We start from the raw sequence: 27,338 nt of genomic DNA on the forward strand, positions 1-27,338 counted from the left end.
CTCGAAATACATTTACCGAACTCCAAGAAAAATTCTTTATCAAATGGCAAAATCCAAAGCTAAAACACATAACACGAATGAAAAACAACTTTCAATTTCTTTTAGCTACGTCAAATGGTGGTAAACCGGGAAATATTTTGTCTTTTAATTACACAATTTTTAGTACTAAAACACATATGTTGAACTCTATTAGGGCAAAATGTGTTTATATTTCGTTCAGCGGATTTTGCACGTGTTAAGTGTATTTCTTTTTTAAAGAATCGAAATCGTTTACTTTTGTATATGTTAGTTCAGTTGACATTTTCAAGTTTTTTAAGACTTCCCTTGTACCTTCACTCAAATTAGTTGACTAAAATTTATGATACGATTCACACTGTTAAAACTATCATGACTGTGATTGGTAAATATCTTCCAAAACCAGCACAGAAAACATGAGGACAACAGACCAAAAGGAATTGTTTATTCGTCCGAGGCACCTTAGTTAATCACTGGTTTTGTATATTTGCGAGTATGGTCTTGAGGAACGATGTTAGTCCGTTGGAAGTGGACGATAAATGGCTGACCCATGTTAAGAGAGAGCCATATCTCTTGCACATAAAGTACAACCTTGTAGATTTCTAAATAGAGAAAGCTAACGCCGCTACAAGACAGCACTAGAACCCGCAAAGCGGAAAGGGATTGATGTAAGTTGCAAAACTTGTTTCCCAAACAACTATTAATAAATATGTTTAAACTAAACTAGTTTTGTCGTTTTGGACGTATTTTAAATTCTTTACTCTTTTGGAAAAAAGTTTAAATGGATTGCTATGCCTCTTTTCTTGACTAACATGTTGCGTATAAAGAAGCATTTGCTCATGGTTAAAAATAATCCTTTAGTTACTTCACATTTCATAGATTTCATCGCATTGCACCATCATCAACAGGATTTCTGAGTTTAAATACATTAGTTATCCTGTAGTTTAAGTCATGGTTTCAACATGACACATAAGTGTATTCTGTAGTAATTAGAACAGTAGTTTAACTTAAAATATGTGTAAATAGAATCAACATGGTCATTTGTAGCCAATAGAATTTTAGGTCATTATGTTATCTATGGAAAATATAAACGACCCTCACTGGTTAACTTTAAGAGCCGACCTTGTCCTTTCTTATTATAATTTCCGTACGAATTAAGCAAATTGTTTTAACATTATCCATCATTTTTTTTCGTACGGAAATTATATTAAGAAACGACAATGCTAAATTTATATAAATAATCGTTATAAAGTTGCTGTGTAAACAGAATTTATTTTTCAAATGTGATATTGCAACCTTTTAAAACCAAAATTCAATGTGGGTTCCTTGTCACTGTTTTGTCTGTGTATGAAGAATTATCAATATAGACAAATAAGTAAGACTTAGTACAAACAATGCAGGCAATGTCTTCTTTATTTGGTTGCTGTCATATCTAAATTAGAAACCTACAAATGAAAAAGAAATCAGTAATGATTAACACTTGTATGGATAACTTCATTTTTGTATTACATGTTTAAGGACATTTAAAATGTTGTATACATTTAGATATTGTATTTACAAAATGGTATTTGCCGATCCAAAAACATATCAATTACTTTATGTAGTTGGTTACTTTGATTGTTTAATTACAATCCAAAGTTTTAATTTGGTTTGTATGTACGCTTTGGTTGTGTACTGAACTATTGTTTTAGTAACGAACTTTCTTATATTTTGTCATCTTTCGTGTACATGTGAATCGTGCACATTTTTACCGCGTATCTATAAAATAGTCAATAATGTTTTTCAACAAAATTATGATAAGTAAACATATACAATTGATTATGAAATAGTTTCTGAAGTCACATACAACTGATCTTGTATTACGTTTTTTAGAAGATATACAAATTGAGCTGCTTAATTATCAACTTACAAAAATTACTCTCGCATATATATGCATATGCAGTGTTGCATGAAGTATCAAACCATTCTACTTTTGCAGCAGTATTTATGGCAACACAATTGTAACTACTGCCTTGTTTGCCATATCCACTGACCCATGGTAGAAAAGTAGCTTTACTTTGATCAAAATTCCATCGGAATTCTCCTTCAATCAAATCTGTCAATCCGATCCAGTATCCAACGTCTAAAATTTTTATTTATTTTCAAATGTATTAAAATATTCTGTAACACTCATTTGTATTATCTTATTGCATTACACCACTTATGCTAGGCTGTTTTGCTTTTATGTTAAATTCACTAATTTCTTACCAAAAGTATCAATATATTTTACATATTTTGAAAGTTACCACTACGCAAAGAAACTATTTATATTTCAGTATGTTTTGCCTGACTGGTTCCGTATTAAAATTCTATATCTTACGTTATGTATTAAGATAAAATGTGGTTCTGAGAACTAAGTAAATCTAAATGCTAGGAAAATGATACATCGTTGTTGTATAAGAAACCAAACCAAAAGTAATTTATAATTAAAAACTAATTGTTCAGAGAACAATTGAAGGTCTTTCCACAAGTACAAATCTATTTTATTATCAAAATATTAAAAATCAATCTAAAATGTCAGTTCCTATGACTTTATAATGTATAAATATGAATTTAAAGCAAAGGTCAAAATCTAGAAGGTCCTATTAACCTTTGACCTTGACCTCAATTTCAAGGTCACCAACCAAGGACCTCAAATCAAAAGACCCTAGGTCTTTAATATGTATGGTTAATGAGTTATATCACTTTAGGCATGATTTTAAATATAAGATGGGCGAAAACTCTCATTTATTGTTTACGCACCCTTCCAACCAAAATTTATAAGTTACAACATGTCGCAACTCACAATTTAGTAAAAATAATTTGTCAATATCTTTCACGGTTGTTGAAAATAAGAGAAAATAAGCCAAAATCAAAATTTAGAATATGACCTTGACCTTTGACCTTGACCTTATTTTCATTTTTTTGGACCAAGGAACTTAAATCCAAAGACCCTAGGCCTATATCACTGATGGTTTACCAGTAAGAAACGCATATCACTTATATCAAATGCATAAGGGGATATAACTCTCATATGGAGTCTCCAGATAGCTTCGGTCCAAATGAATATCCTAATCCTGAAGAAGAAACGAGCAATTTGGTAAAATAAATTTGTCGTAATCTTTTACGGTTGCGAAGGAGTAGTGGCCACAAGAAAAACAGTGTTCGGGGAGATAACTCATACAATGTAAAGTATTTTGTTACGCGGTTGTAAATTTTTAAAGCGTATAAACTATACGATATCATATTCCAAATATCTAAGCGACAACTTATTAAACAACAATACTACGCAAGAAAAAAAATTAGGCGGAAGAAAAAAAAAAATAATAATAATAATAATAATAATAATAATTAAAAACCAATTGATCAAAGAACAATTGAAGGTCTTTCCACAAGTAAAGATCGATTTTATTATCAAAATATTAAAAATCAATCTAAAATGTCAGTTCCTATGACTTTATAATGTATAAATATGAATTTAAAGCAAAGGTCAAAATCTAGAACGTCCTATTAACCTTTGACCTTGACCTCAATTTCAAGGTCACCAATCAAGGACCTCAAATAAAAAGACCCTAGGTCTGTAATATGTATGGTTAATGAGTTATATCACTTTAGGCATGATTTTAAATATAAGATGGGCGAAAACTCTCATTTATTGTTTACGCACCCTTCCAACCGAAATTTATAAGTTACAACATGTCACAACTCACAATTTAGTAAAAATAATTTGTCAATATCTTTCACGGTTGTTGAAAATAAGAGAAAATAAGCCAAAATCAAAATTTAGAATATGACCTTGACCTTTGACCTTGACCTTATTTTCATTTTTTTGGACCAAGGACCTCAAATCTAAAGACCCTAGGCCTATATCACTGATGGTTTACCAGTAAGAAACACATATCACTTATATCAAATGCATAAGGGGAAATAACTCTCATATGGAGTCTCCGGATAGCTTCGGTCCGAATGAATATTCTAATCCTGAAGATGTAACGAGCAATTTGGTAAAATAAATTTGTCGTAATCTTTTACGGTTGCGAAGGAGTAGTGGCCACAAGAATAACAGTGTTTGGGGAGATAACTCTTACAACGTAAAGTATTTTGTTACGCAGTTGTAAATTTTTAAAGCGTATAAACTATACGACATCATATTCCAAATATCTAAGCGACATCTTTTGAAATATCAATACTACGCAAGAAAAAAATTTAGGCGGAAGAAAAAAAAAAAAAAAATAATAATAATAATTAAAAACCAATTGTTCAGAGAACAATTGAAAGTCTTTCCACACCAAAGAAATTTTGATAAGAAGATAGTTTCTTCATACTGATGAGATAAATAATGGTTTAATTATGTTTTTGAGTGATAAAAGGGAGATAATATGCTACTTCCGGTGAAATAAATGTCACTTCCGGTCTCATATGATAGCTTATTTCACACTGATTCCAAAAATATATAGTTTCTATATACTATTGTATGTAGATGGGGAAATAATTGGCCACTTCCGGTTTGTTGGAAGTCATGTTTCGTCTCCAGTAATCAGTGTATGTATCTTTATGACAAAATATATCGATTCTGGGTACTTTGAGATGAAAAAATTGCAAAAAAGGCTACTTCCGGTTTTCTCAAGGTCACTTCCGGTAGTCATTTTTCAAGGTCATTTGTCACCTAATCTTTTTTACAAGGTCAAATGCCTTTTTAATGAACTTAGTTGAAGTCATAATCAAATAACCTCATATCAAGACATTTGAGGGGCAATAACTCCTATAAGATGCCATTAAATTGTATAAGATTAAATGTAGCATATCTTCATTACAATAAAGCTGACATTTTGCACTTATTCTTTAGTATGTATCTTTCAAAGTGTCGGAGAAAATGCAAAAAGAAGCAAAAGTCACAATTGAGAACTTGACCTTGACCTTTGACCTTGACCTCATTTTCTAAGTTAGGACCCAGGGGACTCAAATAAAAACATTCCAGGGTCATACGGTTAACTCTTTATGAGTTAAATGAACATACCGACAAATTTATTTTGTAAAGGTAGATAACTCCTATAAAATTTCATCGAATCGCTTCGATCCAAATTAGCCAAAAATTTCTGAGGATGTAACAAACAGTTTGTAAAAAGAATTTTGTCGCTATCTTTTTTTGTTACGAAGAAGATGCACACAGAGGGTAAACAGTGAAAAGGGAGATAACTCTTACATAGAAAATGGATCGGGTTAGCAGGGTGAAATTTAAAAGCGCATAAACTATACGATACCATATGGGAAATATCTAAGCGACATATTGCGAAACAAACATTTTGCGCAAGAACAAAATTTGGCGGAAGAAAAAAAAAAAAAAAATAATAATAAATATAAATCAATTGCTTTAAAAAAGCAATTGTAGGGGGTCTTTCCCCCTTTAAAATTAATTGAATTGGGGGTGGGGGGTGTTTGTTTGTTTGTTTGTTTGTTTGTTTCTGTATGGGGTCTATATTATTGTTACCGGAGAAGTTTCGTGTTTAGTTTGGAAAGTTTTTCTTTTATTTTAGGTACAGCGCGCGCGCCACATCACGTGACACGGGTTTATAATAACGAAAAGATAGTCTTTTTATTCCTTTTTAGGTGGGGACTTTGAACAGACAACATGTATAGAGACGGAATGCACACAATGTAATTTCTTTTGTCATTGTAGGAAATTGACATTTTGATCACAGTTCACCAGCAGTGCATGTTTTGGATTTAATCGATCCGTTGTAACTTTAAAACACATTTATTGATTATTTTCTGATAATGTACATTTTTCAGCACCTGTTTGTAACACAGATTAGTATTTCAATCTCGGAGCGGACATTTTCTTTTAGGTTTTAACTGAGATTGACGGACCTAGCAAGCGATTTTTACTGCATTGCCATTTCTTTTTTCTAGGAAAAGTCTTGAGAGATATCTGCAAAAAGTTTTTTTATGAACCTTCAGTACATGTATGCCCTGCTGACTGCAAATTTTCAGGTCGATTGGACTTGTAGTTTCAGAGAATATGTGGATTTTTTTTTCAGAAGAGACGTAAGAACAATAATAAAATAAAAATTTTCTTGAATAATTGAGAGTTTGTTCCTTCAATAAACTGTCATAAATAAACAGTCATACATATTGATTGATTGATTAGTTGGTTGATTGATTGGTTGGTTGGTTGGTTTGTTGGTTGGTTGATTAAACACGTTTGATAGGGTCACTTAGAACAAGGGGAAAAAGACCTCAAGAGACCTTGCATCCCGTATTAAACGCATGACACGGAAACATACATTAAGTGATTGATTGGTTGGTTGGTTGGTTGGTTAAACACGTTGGTTAAACATGTTGGTTTAACACGTTGGTTAAACACGTTTGATAGGCTCAATTTTAACAAGCGAAAAAAAACCATCTTGGATCCCGTATTTAACACATGAAACGGAAACATGCATTGATTTATTTATTGGTTGGTTGGTTGGTTGGTTGGTTAAACACGTTGGTTAAACATGTTGGTTAAACATGTCGGTTAAACACGTTGGCTGGTTAAACACGTTTGATAGACTCAATTTGAACAAGCGAAAAAAAAAAACCATCTCGGATCCCGTATTTAACACATGAAACGGAAACATGCATTGGTTGGTTGGTTGGTTGGTTAAACACATTGGATAGGCTCAAAATTGGATCCCGTATTTAACACATGAAACGGAAACATGCATTGATTGGTTGGTTGGTTGGTTGGTTAAACACGTTGGTTAAACATGTTGGTTAAACATATTGGTTAAACACCTTGGTTAAACATATTGGTTAAACACGTTGGCTGGTTAAACACGTTGGAGAGGCTCAATTTAAACAAGCGGAAAAAAAACATCTTGGATCCCGTATTTAACACATGAAACGGAAACATGCATTGATTGATTGATTGATCGGTTGGGTGGTTGGTTGGTTGGTTAAACATGTTGGTTAAACACGTTGGTTAAACACGTTGGCTGGTTAAACACGTTAGATAGGCTCAATTTAAACAAGCGAAAAAAACCATCTTGGATCCCGTATTTAACACATGAAACGCAAACATGCATTGATTGATTGATTGGTTGGTTGGTTGGTTGGTTGGTTGGTAAGTTGGTTAAACACGTTGGTTAAACATGTTGGTTAAACACGTTGGTTAAACACGTTGGCTGGTTAAACACGTTAGATAGGCTCAATTTAAACGAGCGAAAAAAACCATCTTGGATCCCGTATTTAACACATGAAACGGAAACATGCATTGATTGATTGATTGGTTGGTTGGTTGGTTGGTTGGTTGGTAAGTTGGTTAAACACGTTGGTTAAACACGTTGGCTGGTTAAACACGTTAGATAGGCTCAATTTAAACAAGCGAAAAAAAAACATCTTGGATCCCGTATTTAACACATGAAACGCAAACATGCATTGATTGATTGATTGGTTGGTTGGTTGGTTGGTTGGTAAGTTGGTTAAACACGTTGGTTAAACATGTTGGTTAAACACGTTGGTTAAACACGTTGGCTGGTTAAACACGTTATATAGGCTCAATTTAAACGAGCGAAAAAAACCATCTTGGATCCCGTATTTAACACATGAAACGGAAACATGCATTGATTGATTGATTGATTGGTTGGGTGGTTGGTTGGTTGGTTGGTTGGTTGGTTGGTTAAACATGTTGGTTAAACACGTTGGTTAAACACGTTGGCTGGTTAAACACGTTAGATAGGCTCAATTTAAACGAGCGAAAAAAAAACATCTTGGATCCCGTATTTAACACATGAAACGGAAACATGCATTGATTGATTGATTGATTGGTTGGTTGGTTGGTTGGTTGGTTGGTTGGTTGGTTAAACACGTTGGTTAAACATGTTGGTTAAACACGTTAGTTAAACATATTTGTTAAACATGTTGGTTAAACACGTTTGATAGGCTCAATTAAAACAAGCGGAAAAAAAAGAGACCTTGAATCCCGTATCAAACACATGAAACGGAAACATTGATTGATTGATTGATTGATTGATTGATTGATTGATTGATTGATTGATTGATTGATTGATTGGTTGGTTGGTTGGTTGATTGGTTGGTTGGTTGGTTGAAATTCAAACACACATAAAACTGTTTAAATAGTGCCAAAACCACATAATTTGATGACCTTGACCTTTGACCTTGTGACCTTCGTCAAGGTCATTGCTCCACAAGGTCATTGCAAAAGACCCTATGGGTCAAGGACCTTTGTTTAAGAGTTTTGCCTAAATATGGCTTTTTAAAAACCATCGATGGGAGTTATGTCCCTTACATGATGGTAAAATCAATATAGTCATAATGTAAAAAAGTTGCCCCTTGAAGTACTTAACATTTTTCACTGCTTAAATTTTCTGTATCTATAACCATTCAAGAATTATAGGGAAATCAAAGACATATGAAAATCTAAAATATGACCTTGACCTTTGACCTTGACCTAATTTTCTAAGTTAGGAATCAGGGGACTCAAATAAAAACATTCCAGGGTTATACGGTTAACGGTTTATGAGTTAAAAAAACATACCGACAAATTTATTCCGTAAAGGTAGATAACTCCTATAAAATTTCATCGAATCGCTTCGATCCAAATTAGCCAAAAATTCCTGAGGATGTAACGAACAATTTGTAAAAAGAATTTTGTCGCTTTCTTATTTTGTTACGAAGGAGATGCACACACATGACAAACAGTGAATAGGGAGATAACTCTTACAAAGAAAATGGTTCGGCTTAGCAGGGTGAAATTTAAAAGCGCATAACCTATACGATACAATATGAAAAAAAATCTAAGCGACATATTGCGAAACAAACATTTATCGCAAGAACAAAATTTGGCGGAAGAAAAAAAAAAATAATAATAATAATAAATATAAATCAATTGCTTTAAAAAAGCAATTGTAGGGGGTCTTTCCCCCTTTAAAATTAATTGAATTTGGGGGGGGGGGGGGGGGGTTTGTTTGTTTGTTTGTTTGTTTGTTTGTTTGTTTGTTCGTTTCTGTATGGGGTCTATATTATTGTTACCGGAGAAGTTTCATGTTTAGTTTGGAAAGTTTTTCTTTTATTTTAGGTACAGCGCGCGCGCCACATCACGTGACACGGGTTTATAATAACGAAAAGATAGTCTTTTTATTTCTTTTTAGGTGGGGACTTTGAACAGACAACATGTATAGAGACGGAATGCACACAATGTAATTTCTTTTGTCATTGTAGGAAATTGACATTTTGATCACAGTTCACCAGCAGTGCATGTTTTGGATTTAATCGATCCGTTGTAACTTTAAAACACATTTATTGATTATTTTCTGATAATGTACATTTTTCAGCACCTGTTTGTAACACAGATTAGTATTTCAATCTCGGAGCGGACATTTTCTTTTAGGTTTTAACTGAGATTGACGGACCTAGCAAGCGATTTTTACTGCATTGCCATTTCTTTTTTCTAGGAAAAGTCTTGAGAGATATCTGCAAAAAGTTTTTTTATGAACCTTCAGTACATGTATGCCCTGCTGACTGCAAATTTTCAGGTCGATTGGACTTGTAGTTTCAGAGAATATGTGGATTTTTTTTTCAGAAGAGACGTAAGAACAATAATAAAATAAAAATTTTCTTGAATAATTGAGAGTTTGTTCCTTCAATAAACTGTCATAAATAAACAGTCATACATATTGATTGATTGATTAGTTGGTTGATTGATTGGTTGGTTGGTTGGTTTGTTGGTTGGTTGATTAAACACGTTTGATAGGGTCACTTAGAACAAGGGGAAAAAGACCTCAAGAGACCTTGCATCCCGTATTAAACGCATGACACGGAAACATACATTAAGTGATTGATTGGTTGGTTGGTTGGTTGGTTAAACACGTTGGTTAAACATGTTGGTTTAACACGTTGGTTAAACACGTTTGATAGGCTCAATTTTAACAAGCGAAAAAAAACCATCTTGGATCCCGTATTTAACACATGAAACGGAAACATGCATTGATTTATTTATTGGTTGGTTGGTTGGTTGGTTGGTTAAACACGTTGGTTAAACATGTTGGTTAAACATGTCGGTTAAACACGTTGGCTGGTTAAACACGTTTGATAGACTCAATTTGAACAAGCGAAAAAAAAAAACCATCTCGGATCCCGTATTTAACACATGAAACGGAAACATGCATTGGTTGGTTGGTTGGTTGGTTAAACACATTGGATAGGCTCAAAATTGGATCCCGTATTTAACACATGAAACGGAAACATGCATTGATTGGTTGGTTGGTTGGTTGGTTAAACACGTTGGTTAAACATGTTGGTTAAACATATTGGTTAAACACCTTGGTTAAACATATTGGTTAAACACGTTGGCTGGTTAAACACGTTGGAGAGGCTCAATTTAAACAAGCGGAAAAAAAACATCTTGGATCCCGTATTTAACACATGAAACGGAAACATGCATTGATTGATTGATTGATCGGTTGGGTGGTTGGTTGGTTGGTTAAACATGTTGGTTAAACACGTTGGTTAAACACGTTGGCTGGTTAAACACGTTAGATAGGCTCAATTTAAACAAGCGAAAAAAACCATCTTGGATCCCGTATTTAACACATGAAACGCAAACATGCATTGATTGATTGATTGGTTGGTTGGTTGGTTGGTTGGTTGGTAAGTTGGTTAAACACGTTGGTTAAACATGTTGGTTAAACACGTTGGTTAAACACGTTGGCTGGTTAAACACGTTAGATAGGCTCAATTTAAACGAGCGAAAAAAACCATCTTGGATCCCGTATTTAACACATGAAACGGAAACATGCATTGATTGATTGATTGGTTGGTTGGTTGGTTGGTTGGTTGGTAAGTTGGTTAAACACGTTGGTTAAACACGTTGGCTGGTTAAACACGTTAGATAGGCTCAATTTAAACAAGCGAAAAAAAAACATCTTGGATCCCGTATTTAACACATGAAACGCAAACATGCATTGATTGATTGATTGGTTGGTTGGTTGGTTGGTTGGTAAGTTGGTTAAACACGTTGGTTAAACATGTTGGTTAAACACGTTGGTTAAACACGTTGGCTGGTTAAACACGTTATATAGGCTCAATTTAAACGAGCGAAAAAAACCATCTTGGATCCCGTATTTAACACATGAAACGGAAACATGCATTGATTGATTGATTGATTGGTTGGGTGGTTGGTTGGTTGGTTGGTTGGTTGGTTGGTTAAACATGTTGGTTAAACACGTTGGTTAAACACGTTGGCTGGTTAAACACGTTAGATAGGCTCAATTTAAACGAGCGAAAAAAAAACATCTTGGATCCCGTATTTAACACATGAAACGGAAACATGCATTGATTGATTGATTGATTGGTTGGTTGGTTGGTTGGTTGGTTGGTTGGTTGGTTAAACACGTTGGTTAAACATGTTGGTTAAACACGTTAGTTAAACATATTTGTTAAACATGTTGGTTAAACACGTTTGATAGGCTCAATTAAAACAAGCGGAAAAAAAAGAGACCTTGAATCCCGTATCAAACACATGAAACGGAAACATTGATTGATTGATTGATTGATTGATTGATTGATTGATTGATTGATTGATTGATTGATTGATTGGTTGGTTGGTTGGTTGATTGGTTGGTTGGTTGGTTGAAATTCAAACACACATAAAACTGTTTAAATAGTGCCAAAACCACATAATTTGATGACCTTGACCTTTGACCTTGTGACCTTCGTCAAGGTCATTGCTCCACAAGGTCATTGCAAAAGACCCTATGGGTCAAGGACCTTTGTTTAAGAGTTTTGCCTAAATATGGCTTTTTAAAAACCATCGATGGGAGTTATGTCCCTTACATGATGGTAAAATCAATATAGTCATAATGTAAAAAAGTTGCCCCTTGAAGTACTTAACATTTTTCACTGCTTAAATTTTCTGTATCTATAACCATTCAAGAATTATAGGGAAATCAAAGACATATGAAAATCTAAAATATGACCTTGACCTTTGACCTTGACCTAATTTTCTAAGTTAGGAATCAGGGGACTCAAATAAAAACATTCCAGGGTTATACGGTTAACGGTTTATGAGTTAAAAAAACATACCGACAAATTTATTCCGTAAAGGTAGATAACTCCTATAAAATTTCATCGAATCGCTTCGATCCAAATTAGCCAAAAATTCCTGAGGATGTAACGAACAATTTGTAAAAAGAATTTTGTCGCTTTCTTATTTTGTTACGAAGGAGATGCACACACATGACAAACAGTGAATAGGGAGATAACTCTTACAAAGAAAATGGTTCGGCTTAGCAGGGTGAAATTTAAAAGCGCATAACCTATACGATACAATATGAAAAAAAATCTAAGCGACATATTGCGAAACAAACATTTATCGCAAGAACAAAATTTGGCGGAAGAAAAAAAAAAATAATAATAATAATAAATATAAATCAATTGCTTTAAAAAAGCAATTGTAGGGGGTCTTTCCCCCTTTAAAATTAATTGAATTTGGGGGGGGGGGGGGGGGTTTGTTTGTTTGTTTGTTTGTTTGTTTGTTTGTTTGTTCGTTTCTGTATGGGGTCTATATTATTGTTACCGGAGAAGTTTCATGTTTAGTTTGGAAAGTTTTTCTTTTATTTTAGGTACAGCGCGCGCGCCACATCACGTGACACGGGTTTATAATAACGAAAAGATAGTCTTTTTATTTCTTTTTAGGTGGGGACTTTGAACAGACAACATGTATAGAGACGGAATGCACACAATGTAATTTCTTTTGTCATTGTAGGAAATTGACATTTTGATCACAGTTCACCAGCAGTGCATGTTTTGGATTTAATCGATCCGTTGTAACTTTAAAACACATTTATTGATTATTTTCTGATAATGTACATTTTTCAGCACCTGTTTGTAACACAGATTAGTATTTCAATCTCGGAGCGGACATTTTCTTTTAGGTTTTAACTGAGATTGACGGACCTAGCAAGCGATTTTTACTGCATTGCCATTTCTTTTTTCTAGGAAAAGTCTTGAGAGATATCTGCAAAAAGTTTTTTTATGAACCTTCAGTACATGTATGCCCTGCTGACTGCAAATTTTCAGGTCGATTGGACTTGTAGTTTCAGAGAATATGTGGATTTTTTTTTCAGAAGAGACGTAAGAACAATAATAAAATAAAAATTTTCTTGAATAATTGAGAGTTTGTTCCTTCAATAAACTGTCATAAATAAACAGTCATACATATTGATTGATTGATTAGTTGGTTGATTGATTGGTTGGTTGGTTGGTTTGTTGGTTGGTTGATTAAACACGTTTGATAGGGTCACTTAGAACAAGGGGAAAAAGACCTCAAGAGACCTTGCATCCCGTATTAAACGCATGACACGGAAACATACATTAAGTGATTGATTGGTTGGTTGGTTGGTTGGTTAAACACGTTGGTTAAACATGTTGGTTTAACACGTTGGTTAAACACGTTTGATAGGCTCAATTTTAACAAGCGAAAAAAAACCATCTTGGATCCCGTATTTAACACATGAAACGGAAACATGCATTGATTTATTTATTGGTTGGTTGGTTGGTTGGTTGGTTAAACACGTTGGTTAAACATGTTGGTTAAACATGTCGGTTAAACACGTTGGCTGGTTAAACACGTTTGATAGACTCAATTTGAACAAGCGAAAAAAAAAAACCATCTCGGATCCCGTATTTAACACATGAAACGGAAACATGCATTGGTTGGTTGGTTGGTTGGTTAAACACATTGGATAGGCTCAAAATTGGATCCCGTATTTAACACATGAAACGGAAACATGCATTGATTGGTTGGTTGGTTGGTTGGTTAAACACGTTGGTTAAACATGTTGGTTAAACATATTGGTTAAACACCTTGGTTAAACATATTGGTTAAACACGTTGGCTGGTTAAACACGTTGGAGAGGCTCAATTTAAACAAGCGGAAAAAAAACATCTTGGATCCCGTATTTAACACATGAAACGGAAACATGCATTGATTGATTGATTGATCGGTTGGGTGGTTGGTTGGTTGGTTAAACATGTTGGTTAAACACGTTGGTTAAACACGTTGGCTGGTTAAACACGTTAGATAGGCTCAATTTAAACAAGCGAAAAAAACCATCTTGGATCCCGTATTTAACACATGAAACGCAAACATGCATTGATTGATTGATTGGTTGGTTGGTTGGTTGGTTGGTTGGTAAGTTGGTTAAACACGTTGGTTAAACATGTTGGTTAAACACGTTGGTTAAACACGTTGGCTGGTTAAACACGTTAGATAGGCTCAATTTAAACGAGCGAAAAAAACCATCTTGGATCCCGTATTTAACACATGAAACGGAAACATGCATTGATTGATTGATTGGTTGGTTGGTTGGTTGGTTGGTTGGTAAGTTGGTTAAACACGTTGGTTAAACACGTTGGCTGGTTAAACACGTTAGATAGGCTCAATTTAAACAAGCGAAAAAAAAACATCTTGGATCCCGTATTTAACACATGAAACGCAAACATGCATTGATTGATTGATTGGTTGGTTGGTTGGTTGGTTGGTAAGTTGGTTAAACACGTTGGTTAAACATGTTGGTTAAACACGTTGGTTAAACACGTTGGCTGGTTAAACACGTTATATAGGCTCAATTTAAACGAGCGAAAAAAACCATCTTGGATCCCGTATTTAACACATGAAACGGAAACATGCATTGATTGATTGATTGATTGGTTGGGTGGTTGGTTGGTTGGTTGGTTGGTTGGTTGGTTAAACATGTTGGTTAAACACGTTGGTTAAACACGTTGGCTGGTTAAACACGTTAGATAGGCTCAATTTAAACGAGCGAAAAAAAAACATCTTGGATCCCGTATTTAACACATGAAACGGAAACATGCATTGATTGATTGATTGATTGGTTGGTTGGTTGGTTGGTTGGTTGGTTGGTTGGTTAAACACGTTGGTTAAACATGTTGGTTAAACACGTTAGTTAAACATATTTGTTAAACATGTTGGTTAAACACGTTTGATAGGCTCAATTAAAACAAGCGGAAAAAAAAGAGACCTTGAATCCCGTATCAAACACATGAAACGGAAACATTGATTGATTGATTGATTGATTGATTGATTGATTGATTGATTGATTGATTGATTGATTGATTGGTTGGTTGGTTGGTTGATTGGTTGGTTGGTTGGTTGAAATTCAAACACACATAAAACTGTTTAAATAGTGCCAAAACCACATAATTTGATGACCTTGACCTTTGACCTTGTGACCTTCGTCAAGGTCATTGCTCCACAAGGTCATTGCAAAAGACCCTATGGGTCAAGGACCTTTGTTTAAGAGTTTTGCCTAAATATGGCTTTTTAAAAACCATCGATGGGAGTTATGTCCCTTACATGATGGTAAAATCAATATAGTCATAATGTAAAAAAGTTGCCCCTTGAAGTACTTAACATTTTTCACTGCTTAAATTTTCTGTATCTATAACCATTCAAGAATTATAGGGAAATCAAAGACATATGAAAATCTAAAATATGACCTTGACCTTTGACCTTGACCTAATTTTCTAAGTTAGGAATCAGGGGACTCAAATAAAAACATTCCAGGGTTATACGGTTAACGGTTTATGAGTTAAAAAAACATACCGACAAATTTATTCCGTAAAGGTAGATAACTCCTATAAAATTTCATCGAATCGCTTCGATCCAAATTAGCCAAAAATTCCTGAGGATGTAACGAACAATTTGTAAAAAGAATTTTGTCGCTTTCTTATTTTGTTACGAAGGAGATGCACACACATGACAAACAGTGAATAGGGAGATAACTCTTACAAAGAAAATGGTTCGGCTTAGCAGGGTGAAATTTAAAAGCGCATAACCTATACGATACAATATGAAAAAAAATCTAAGCGACATATTGCGAAACAAACATTTATCGCAAGAACAAAATTTGGCGGAAGAAAAAAAAAAATAATAATAATAATAAATATAAATCAATTGCTTTAAAAAAGCAATTGTAGGGGGTCTTTCCCCCTTTAAAATTAATTGAATTTGGGGGGGGGGGGGGGGGGGGTTTGTTTGTTTGTTTGTTTGTTTGTTTGTTTGTTTGTTCGTTTCTGTATGGGGTCTATATTATTGTTACCGGAGAAGTTTCATGTTTAGTTTGGAAAGTTTTTCTTTTATTTTAGGTACAGCGCGCGCGCCACATCACGTGACACGGGTTTATAATAACGAAAAGATAGTCTTTTTATTTCTTTTTAGGTGGGGACTTTGAACAGACAACATGTATAGAGACGGAATGCACACAATGTAATTTCTTTTGTCATTGTAGGAAATTGACATTTTGATCACAGTTCACCAGCAGTGCATGTTTTGGATTTAATCGATCCGTTGTAACTTTAAAACACATTTATTGATTATTTTCTGATAATGTACATTTTTCAGCACCTGTTTGTAACACAGATTAGTATTTCAATCTCGGAGCGGACATTTTCTTTTAGGTTTTAACTGAGATTGACGGACCTAGCAAGCGATTTTTACTGCATTGCCATTTCTTTTTTCTAGGAAAAGTCTTGAGAGATATCTGCAAAAAGTTTTTTTATGAACCTTCAGTACATGTATGCCCTGCTGACTGCAAATTTTCAGGTCGATTGGACTTGTAGTTTCAGAGAATATGTGGATTTTTTTTTCAGAAGAGACGTAAGAACAATAATAAAATAAAAATTTTCTTGAATAATTGAGAGTTTGTTCCTTCAATAAACTGTCATAAATAAACAGTCATACATATTGATTGATTGATTAGTTGGTTGATTGATTGGTTGGTTGGTTGGTTTGTTGGTTGGTTGATTAAACACGTTTGATAGGGTCACTTAGAACAAGGGGAAAAAGACCTCAAGAGACCTTGCATCCCGTATTAAACGCATGACACGGAAACATACATTAAGTGATTGATTGGTTGGTTGGTTGGTTGGTTAAACACGTTGGTTAAACATGTTGGTTTAACACGTTGGTTAAACACGTTTGATAGGCTCAATTTTAACAAGCGAAAAAAAACCATCTTGGATCCCGTATTTAACACATGAAACGGAAACATGCATTGATTTATTTATTGGTTGGTTGGTTGGTTGGTTGGTTAAACACGTTGGTTAAACATGTTGGTTAAACATGTCGGTTAAACACGTTGGCTGGTTAAACACGTTTGATAGACTCAATTTGAACAAGCGAAAAAAAAAAACCATCTCGGATCCCGTATTTAACACATGAAACGGAAACATGCATTGGTTGGTTGGTTGGTTGGTTAAACACATTGGATAGGCTCAAAATTGGATCCCGTATTTAACACATGAAACGGAAACATGCATTGATTGGTTGGTTGGTTGGTTGGTTAAACACGTTGGTTAAACATGTTGGTTAAACATATTGGTTAAACACCTTGGTTAAACATATTGGTTAAACACGTTGGCTGGTTAAACACGTTGGAGAGGCTCAATTTAAACAAGCGGAAAAAAAACATCTTGGATCCCGTATTTAACACATGAAACGGAAACATGCATTGATTGATTGATTGATCGGTTGGGTGGTTGGTTGGTTGGTTAAACATGTTGGTTAAACACGTTGGTTAAACACGTTGGCTGGTTAAACACGTTAGATAGGCTCAATTTAAACAAGCGAAAAAAACCATCTTGGATCCCGTATTTAACACATGAAACGCAAACATGCATTGATTGATTGATTGGTTGGTTGGTTGGTTGGTTGGTTGGTAAGTTGGTTAAACACGTTGGTTAAACATGTTGGTTAAACACGTTGGTTAAACACGTTGGCTGGTTAAACACGTTAGATAGGCTCAATTTAAACGAGCGAAAAAAACCATCTTGGATCCCGTATTTAACACATGAAACGGAAACATGCATTGATTGATTGATTGGTTGGTTGGTTGGTTGGTTGGTTGGTAAGTTGGTTAAACACGTTGGTTAAACACGTTGGCTGGTTAAACACGTTAGATAGGCTCAATTTAAACAAGCGAAAAAAAAACATCTTGGATCCCGTATTTAACACATGAAACGCAAACATGCATTGATTGATTGATTGGTTGGTTGGTTGGTTGGTTGGTAAGTTGGTTAAACACGTTGGTTAAACATGTTGGTTAAACACGTTGGTTAAACACGTTGGCTGGTTAAACACGTTATATAGGCTCAATTTAAACGAGCGAAAAAAACCATCTTGGATCCCGTATTTAACACATGAAACGGAAACATGCATTGATTGATTGATTGATTGGTTGGGTGGTTGGTTGGTTGGTTGGTTGGTTGGTTGGTTAAACATGTTGGTTAAACACGTTGGTTAAACACGTTGGCTGGTTAAACACGTTAGATAGGCTCAATTTAAACGAGCGAAAAAAAAACATCTTGGATCCCGTATTTAACACATGAAACGGAAACATGCATTGATTGATTGATTGATTGGTTGGTTGGTTGGTTGGTTGGTTGGTTGGTTGGTTAAACACGTTGGTTAAACATGTTGGTTAAACACGTTAGTTAAACATATTTGTTAAACATGTTGGTTAAACACGTTTGATAGGCTCAATTAAAACAAGCGGAAAAAAAAGAGACCTTGAATCCCGTATCAAACACATGAAACGGAAACATTGATTGATTGATTGATTGATTGATTGATTGATTGATTGATTGATTGATTGATTGATTGATTGGTTGGTTGGTTGGTTGATTGGTTGGTTGGTTGGTTGAAATTCAAACACACATAAAACTGTTTAAATAGTGCCAAAACCACATAATTTGATGACCTTGACCTTTGACCTTGTGACCTTCGTCAAGGTCATTGCTCCACAAGGTCATTGCAAAAGACCCTATGGGTCAAGGACCTTTGTTTAAGAGTTTTGCCTAAATATGGCTTTTTAAAAACCATCGATGGGAGTTATGTCCCTTACATGATGGTAAAATCAATATAGTCATAATGTAAAAAAGTTGCCCCTTGAAGTACTTAACATTTTTCACTGCTTAAATTTTCTGTATCTATAACCATTCAAGAATTATAGGGAAATCAAAGACATATGAAAATCTAAAATATGACCTTGACCTTTGACCTTGACCTAATTTTCTAAGTTAGGAATCAGGGGACTCAAATAAAAACATTCCAGGGTTATACGGTTAACGGTTTATGAGTTAAAAAAACATACCGACAAATTTATTCCGTAAAGGTAGATAACTCCTATAAAATTTCATCGAATCGCTTCGATCCAAATTAGCCAAAAATTCCTGAGGATGTAACGAACAATTTGTAAAAAGAATTTTGTCGCTTTCTTATTTTGTTACGAAGGAGATGCACACACATGACAAACAGTGAATAGGGAGATAACTCTTACAAAGAAAATGGTTCGGCTTAGCAGGGTGAAATTTAAAAGCGCATAACCTATACGATACAATATGAAAAAAAATCTAAGCGACATATTGCGAAACAAACATTTATCGCAAGAACAAAATTTGGCGGAAGAAAAAAAAAAATAATAATAATAATAAATATAAATCAATTGCTTTAAAAAAGCAATTGTAGGGGGTCTTTCCCCCTTTAAAATTAATTGAATTTGGGGGGGGGGGGGGGGGGGGGGTTTGTTTGTTTGTTTGTTTGTTTGTTTGTTTGTTTGTTCGTTTCTGTATGGGGTCTATATTATTGTTACCGGAGAAGTTTCATGTTTAGTTTGGAAAGTTTTTCTTTTATTTTAGGTACAGCGCGCGCGCCACATCACGTGACACGGGTTTATAATAACGAAAAGATAGTCTTTTTATTTCTTTTTAGGTGGGGACTTTGAACAGACAACATGTATAGAGACGGAATGCACACAATGTAATTTCTTTTGTCATTGTAGGAAATTGACATTTTGATCACAGTTCACCAGCAGTGCATGTTTTGGATTTAATCGATCCGTTGTAACTTTAAAACACATTTATTGATTATTTTCTGATAATGTACATTTTTCAGCACCTGTTTGTAACACAGATTAGTATTTCAATCTCGGAGCGGACATTTTCTTTTAGGTTTTAACTGAGATTGACGGACCTAGCAAGCGATTTTTACTGCATTGCCATTTCTTTTTTCTAGGAAAAGTCTTGAGAGATATCTGCAAAAAGTTTTTTTATGAACCTTCAGTACATGTATGCCCTGCTGACTGCAAATTTTCAGGTCGATTGGACTTGTAGTTTCAGAGAATATGTGGATTTTTTTTTCAGAAGAGACGTAAGAACAATAATAAAATAAAAATTTTCTTGAATAATTGAGAGTTTGTTCCTTCAATAAACTGTCATAAATAAACAGTCATACATATTGATTGATTGATTAGTTGGTTGATTGATTGGTTGGTTGGTTGGTTTGTTGGTTGGTTGATTAAACACGTTTGATAGGGTCACTTAGAACAAGGGGAAAAAGACCTCAAGAGACCTTGCATCCCGTATTAAACGCATGACACGGAAACATACATTAAGTGATTGATTGGTTGGTTGGTTGGTTGGTTAAACACGTTGGTTAAACATGTTGGTTTAACACGTTGGTTAAACACGTTTGATAGGCTCAATTTTAACAAGCGAAAAAAAACCATCTTGGATCCCGTATTTAACACATGAAACGGAAACATGCATTGATTTATTTATTGGTTGGTTGGTTGGTTGGTTGGTTAAACACGTTGGTTAAACATGTTGGTTAAACATGTCGGTTAAACACGTTGGCTGGTTAAACACGTTTGATAGACTCAATTTGAACAAGCGAAAAAAAAAAACCATCTCGGATCCCGTATTTAACACATGAAACGGAAACATGCATTGGTTGGTTGGTTGGTTGGTTAAACACATTGGATAGGCTCAAAATTGGATCCCGTATTTAACACATGAAACGGAAACATGCATTGATTGGTTGGTTGGTTGGTTGGTTAAACACGTTGGTTAAACATGTTGGTTAAACATATTGGTTAAACACCTTGGTTAAACATATTGGTTAAACACGTTGGCTGGTTAAACACGTTGGAGAGGCTCAATTTAAACAAGCGGAAAAAAAACATCTTGGATCCCGTATTTAACACATGAAACGGAAACATGCATTGATTGATTGATTGATCGGTTGGGTGGTTGGTTGGTTGGTTAAACATGTTGGTTAAACACGTTGGTTAAACACGTTGGCTGGTTAAACACGTTAGATAGGCTCAATTTAAACAAGCGAAAAAAACCATCTTGGATCCCGTATTTAACACATGAAACGCAAACATGCATTGATTGATTGATTGGTTGGTTGGTTGGTTGGTTGGTTGGTAAGTTGGTTAAACACGTTGGTTAAACATGTTGGTTAAACACGTTGGTTAAACACGTTGGCTGGTTAAACACGTTAGATAGGCTCAATTTAAACGAGCGAAAAAAACCATCTTGGATCCCGTATTTAACACATGAAACGGAAACATGCATTGATTGATTGATTGGTTGGTTGGTTGGTTGGTTGGTTGGTAAGTTGGTTAAACACGTTGGTTAAACACGTTGGCTGGTTAAACACGTTAGATAGGCTCAATTTAAACAAGCGAAAAAAAAACATCTTGGATCCCGTATTTAACACATGAAACGCAAACATGCATTGATTGATTGATTGGTTGGTTGGTTGGTTGGTTGGTAAGTTGGTTAAACACGTTGGTTAAACATGTTGGTTAAACACGTTGGTTAAACACGTTGGCTGGTTAAACACGTTATATAGGCTCAATTTAAACGAGCGAAAAAAACCATCTTGGATCCCGTATTTAACACATGAAACGGAAACATGCATTGATTGATTGATTGATTGGTTGGGTGGTTGGTTGGTTGGTTGGTTGGTTGGTTGGTTAAACATGTTGGTTAAACACGTTGGTTAAACACGTTGGCTGGTTAAACACGTTAGATAGGCTCAATTTAAACGAGCGAAAAAAAAACATCTTGGATCCCGTATTTAACACATGAAACGGAAACATGCATTGATTGATTGATTGATTGGTTGGTTGGTTGGTTGGTTGGTTGGTTGGTTGGTTAAACACGTTGGTTAAACATGTTGGTTAAACACGTTAGTTAAACATATTTGTTAAACATGTTGGTTAAACACGTTTGATAGGCTCAATTAAAACAAGCGGAAAAAAAAGAGACCTTGAATCCCGTATCAAACACATGAAACGGAAACATTGATTGATTGATTGATTGATTGATTGATTGATTGATTGATTGATTGATTGATTGATTGATTGGTTGGTTGGTTGGTTGATTGGTTGGTTGGTTGGTTGAAATTCAAACACACATAAAACTGTTTAAATAGTGCCAAAACCACATAATTTGATGACCTTGACCTTTGACCTTGTGACCTTCGTCAAGGTCATTGCTCCACAAGGTCATTGCAAAAGACCCTATGGGTCAAGGACCTTTGTTTAAGAGTTTTGCCTAAATATGGCTTTTTAAAAACCATCGATGGGAGTTATGTCCCTTACATGATGGTAAAATCAATATAGTCATAATGTAAAAAAGTTGCCCCTTGAAGTACTTAACATTTTTCACTGCTTAAATTTTCTGTATCTATAACCATTCAAGAATTATAGGGAAATCAAAGACATATGAAAATCTAAAATATGACCTTGACCTTTGACCTTGACCTAATTTTCTAAGTTAGGAATCAGGGGACTCAAATAAAAACATTCCAGGGTTATACGGTTAACGGTTTATGAGTTAAAAAAACATACCGACAAATTTATTCCGTAAAGGTAGATAACTCCTATAAAATTTCATCGAATCGCTTCGATCCAAATTAGCCAAAAATTCCTGAGGATGTAACGAACAATTTGTAAAAAGAATTTTGTCGCTTTCTTATTTTGTTACGAAGGAGATGCACACACATGACAAACAGTGAATAGGGAGATAACTCTTACAAAGAAAATGGTTCGGCTTAGCAGGGTGAAATTTAAAAGCGCATAACCTATACGATACAATATGAAAAAAAATCTAAGCGACATATTGCGAAACAAACATTTATCGCAAGAACAAAATTTGGCGGAAGAAAAAAAAAAATAATAATAATAATTAAAAACCAATTGTTCAGAGAACAATTGAAGGTCTTTCCATCAAAACAATGTATTTTGATATGAAAAGTTGTGAAACTAAGTTTAAAATGTCATTTCAATCGTCAAATGATAGCTCCTGGTAAGCTGATTCCAAAAATATATTGTTTCCATACATTTTTTTTAAATAAGGGAGATAATTTGTTACTTCCGGTTTGAAAAATGTTACTTCCGATTATATTTGAATATTTACTTGACACTAATTCCAAAAATATCTGGTTCTTTATACTTTTATATTAATAAAGTACAAAAAAATAGCTACTTCCGGTTTACAAAAGGTCACTTCCGGTTGTTTTTTTCAAGGTTAAATGGTTTGAAACCTTTTTCTAAAAGTTGTATATCTTTATCATGTATACATATAGAATAAAAGCAAAGGTCAAAATCTAGAACGTCAAATTAAGCTATGACCTTGAGATCAATTTCAAGGTCATACACCAAAGACCTCAAATCAAAAGACCATAGGTCTTAATTATATTTAGTTAATGAGTTATATCACCAAACGCGTATTTTTAAATACAAGAGGGGAGAAAACTCCCTTTTACATTCAACGTACGCTTGCAATCAAAATTTACATCTTACGACATGTCGCAACTAACAATTTAGTAAAAATAATTTGTTGATATCTTATACAGTCTTTGGATATAAGTGAAAATAAGCCAAATTCAAATATTAGAATATGACCTTGACCTTTGACCTTGACCTAATTTTCATTTTTTTGGACCAAGGACCTCAAATCAAAAGATCCTAGGTCTCTATCACTTATGATTTATAAGATAGAAATTCATATCACTTATATCAGATGCATAAGGGGAAATAACTCTCATATGGAGGGGTCATATCGCTTCGGTCAAAATAGGACAAATCATGCCAAGGATATAACGAGCAATTTTGTAAAATAAATTTGTCATAATCTTTTACGGTTGGGAAGGAGATGCGCTAACAAGGAAAACAGTGTTTGGGGAGATAACTCCTACAAAGAAAAGTATTCGTTTACGCAGGGTAAATTTCAAAAGCGCATCAACTGTTCGATATCATATACCAAATATCTAAGCGACTTATTGCGAAACAAATGTTTATCGCAAGAACAAAATTAGGCGGAAGAAAAAAAAAAAAAAAATAATCAGAAGAAAAACAATAGGTCTTTCCACAGAAAAGTGGAAAGACCTAATAATAATAATAATAATAATAATAATCAGAACAAATACAATAAGTCTTTTCACAAAAAAGTGAAAAGACTTAATAAGCATTTGTAAGTCAGCAGTTATTTGTTTGAACGGAAAATATTGAGATTAATAATGCATTAAAAAGAAATCGAAGGCAAACCAATAAATATGAAAGAACTTTTCATTGAAATGAATTAAAAAGAGCATTTTCATTTTCATACAATTTTGTTTTTCAAGATCAATCATTTAGACTATCTTCTTTAGTGCTGATTCTGAAATGTTTGACCTGATTGATCAGATATAAATGTCTTTCTCTGTCGATTTTTTTACTTTTTCAAGATTTTACTTTGTTTTGATCAATCATTTTCCGTCTTACTGTATCACGTTCAATATAAACCACACAATTATTAAAGAAAAACTCCAGATGGAACTATTTAATTACTTTTTGGTCTGCTTGCATAGATATGTTCATTTTCTTTGCTGTTTCCAGTTTTGATAATGTAGCCACCTAGTTCCCTGCATTTTCTCTAGAAAAATACGTAACATCATAATCAAGAATTCAATTATTATGTATTCTCATGCAACATTGTTTGTAACGTTCATTGTGATTTGATAATGTCACCAATGTCAAAGGTTTAAAATAAATAACGACTTTGAAATTAACGCAGACATACTCGCTGTATTTAATTCCATTATGTTTGATTTTTTCATCTTAAAGAGTGAACACCAAACCCAATTACATATCAAATACTTTTTTTCACTTTCATACATAACACTGATTAGTATTAACAACATCCAAACAATAAACTTTATGTCATTAATTCGTTTCATTTCACTATCACCATGCAAAAGGATACTACATATTTAGAACTAAAATTCAATCTCTACGTTCAACTTTTTCCTAAAGATATTAACGAAAATGAAGTAGTCAAGACGTACCTGTCATAATATGTTTGATCTTGGAGATTTATGTAACTTTGTGTATTTCTTCAGAAGTCATCCTTTTAAAAAGATATGTATGCTTAAAATAAGGTACACCCATCCATTATTTAACATCAAAATAATCGACACAACTCATTTCACCTTGGTATTTTTAATATTTATACAAAGTTATATAAGTAATTATCAAACCTCAGCATTGAACCAGTTTTGTGATTCAGAACTGTAGTAGTAACAGTGTCCATTGTATTTGTGCCACGTGTTTTCTACAACAACAACATTTATACAATACAATGTTGTTTTTTTTTATAAAAACAAGATACATGTTCATGGGATAACCCTTATAACGTTCGCACGAGAATAACAGTCAAATACATAAAACATTTAAGGTCAATAACCACCACAAACGCATACTTTTATTAGATTCTATCGAAGGTAACCAATTATTTACAGTTTCTTTAAAATGTACAGTTATACATCTAAGATAGTTTCTTCTCGTTCTGTAATCTGTAATTATGATGTATCATGTATAATTAGTGTTCCATGAAGTGTTAGCTCATTGTTATTCATACATCATCTTTTTATTTCTACATGAACAATTGTTCTGAAAGGTAGCTACAATTAACCTTTATGTTTACCTGGTCTTAGAAATACACTTTTAGAGTTGCCAAATTGTTGTAACCAACAATTCGCATTTACCATAATTATATCTTTTTTTTACTCATTGGTTTAATAATTAATTTTGTAGTATTTATGTTTGTCATCGTTTTTTTTTATTGAAACAAACCAGTACGTCTTTTGTTTTTGTATTTTTAAAGGGATAAGAATTGTCGTCTATCAAAAGATAATTTAACAGTTTTGTCTTTATATTTGTAAATTCTTAATAAATGATAACTATAGACTTCCAGATCCTGTAATTACACACCAAGTTCACAGAAGCTACGAATAGAAATGAATTTACAGATGTGAAACAACTGCAAAAATATAGAACATTTGTTTTGACAAACAACCCAAAAGTACTTGTCCAAACAAACGGTAAGTATTTCAAATTAAGAGTGTTCGTGAATAGAATGAGTTATATTGCTCCCAATTAAAAGGTTTTTGCTAGTCAACATTTTAACGTAAGCTTCCAATTCAAACAGTTAGATTTCTATGTTTTAGAATCACCCACCCAAATATTAATCAACTAAAGTTCAAGGGTGGTAATCAAACTAGATATTTTCAACAAACTGCATGTGGCAAATAAGGAAATAATATGTATAGGTGTACATACTCTCCAAATCTTTTCCTAGAAGCTGGAAATCGTCGTCAACTTCCTTGATCTTTTCTCCAACATTACTAAGAACGTTACACCAAGCTGGTCCTGTAACGAAGCTGTTATTTTCTTGAAACTTTCTTCAAACTTCTTGGTAGTGTTTCGTAGATGATCTTCCATTTCTTTGAGGGCTAATCTAGAGTGATCGAAATCTTTCTTTACCTCGTTTGAAAGGCAAGACAGAGAAGTAACATCTTTTGATATCAGCATCACCAACATAGCCAAGGCAACAATCATCGTTCTTTTTGTTTAGAAAATGTAATGTCTGAAACAAAATAGGTACATTTATTGTAAAGATGATTCGTGGTTGTCTTTTTTCAAGATTATCACACCCAAGAATCATCTTTTGCAGGAAGCTGAAATTTTTACTTGCTTCCGATGTTTCATGCTTGCATTAAAAAAAATATCTATGTTTTTACTTTTAAGCTTTTTTTGTCACTTTGACAAAACTGTTAGCTTTAATTATAGCTAGCGGAAACGTTGTTCATTCATTAAGTGTTTTAATAAAAGGGTTTGTCCCTCCATGCAAACGTAAAGCAACAGACTTATTTTTTCATATCTAGTTTCACCGTTTATTATGCATGTAGGTCATCATATCTTGCTGCAACTATTGCATATGTATTTTATTGTATTTATATGTTCTCTGTAAACTTGAATTTAGTTTCTTATAAAAAAAAATATCTATCCACCTAACGTGTACAATACATATAAATGTATTTCAAAATAATTAATATTGGATTAACGAAGATCGACTGGTGTGAACCAAATATATGGCTTTACGTGAAGTTT

At 33.9% G+C, this 27,338-nt stretch overlaps 1 long non-coding RNA gene across 1 annotated transcript; it reads right to left on the minus strand.

Moving 5' to 3' along the window:
- Nucleotides 1–1,288: 1,288 nt before the first annotated feature.
- On the minus strand, nt 1,289–26,582 carry LOC139498533 (uncharacterized). The gene is made up of 5 exons (XR_011657958.1): nt 26,508–26,582; nt 25,427–25,500; nt 24,738–24,822; nt 1,925–2,137; nt 1,289–1,460 (listed from the first exon to the last, which is right to left on the minus strand). It is a non-coding gene; the product is annotated as an uncharacterized lncRNA (long non-coding RNA).
- Between the last annotated feature and the right edge of the window lie 756 nt (nt 26,583–27,338).

The sequence above is a fragment of the Mytilus edulis genome, chromosome 12 (assembly GCF_963676685.1).
Source record: "Mytilus edulis chromosome 12, xbMytEdul2.2, whole genome shotgun sequence".
NCBI classification, from domain to species: domain Eukaryota; kingdom Metazoa; phylum Mollusca; class Bivalvia; order Mytilida; family Mytilidae; genus Mytilus; species Mytilus edulis.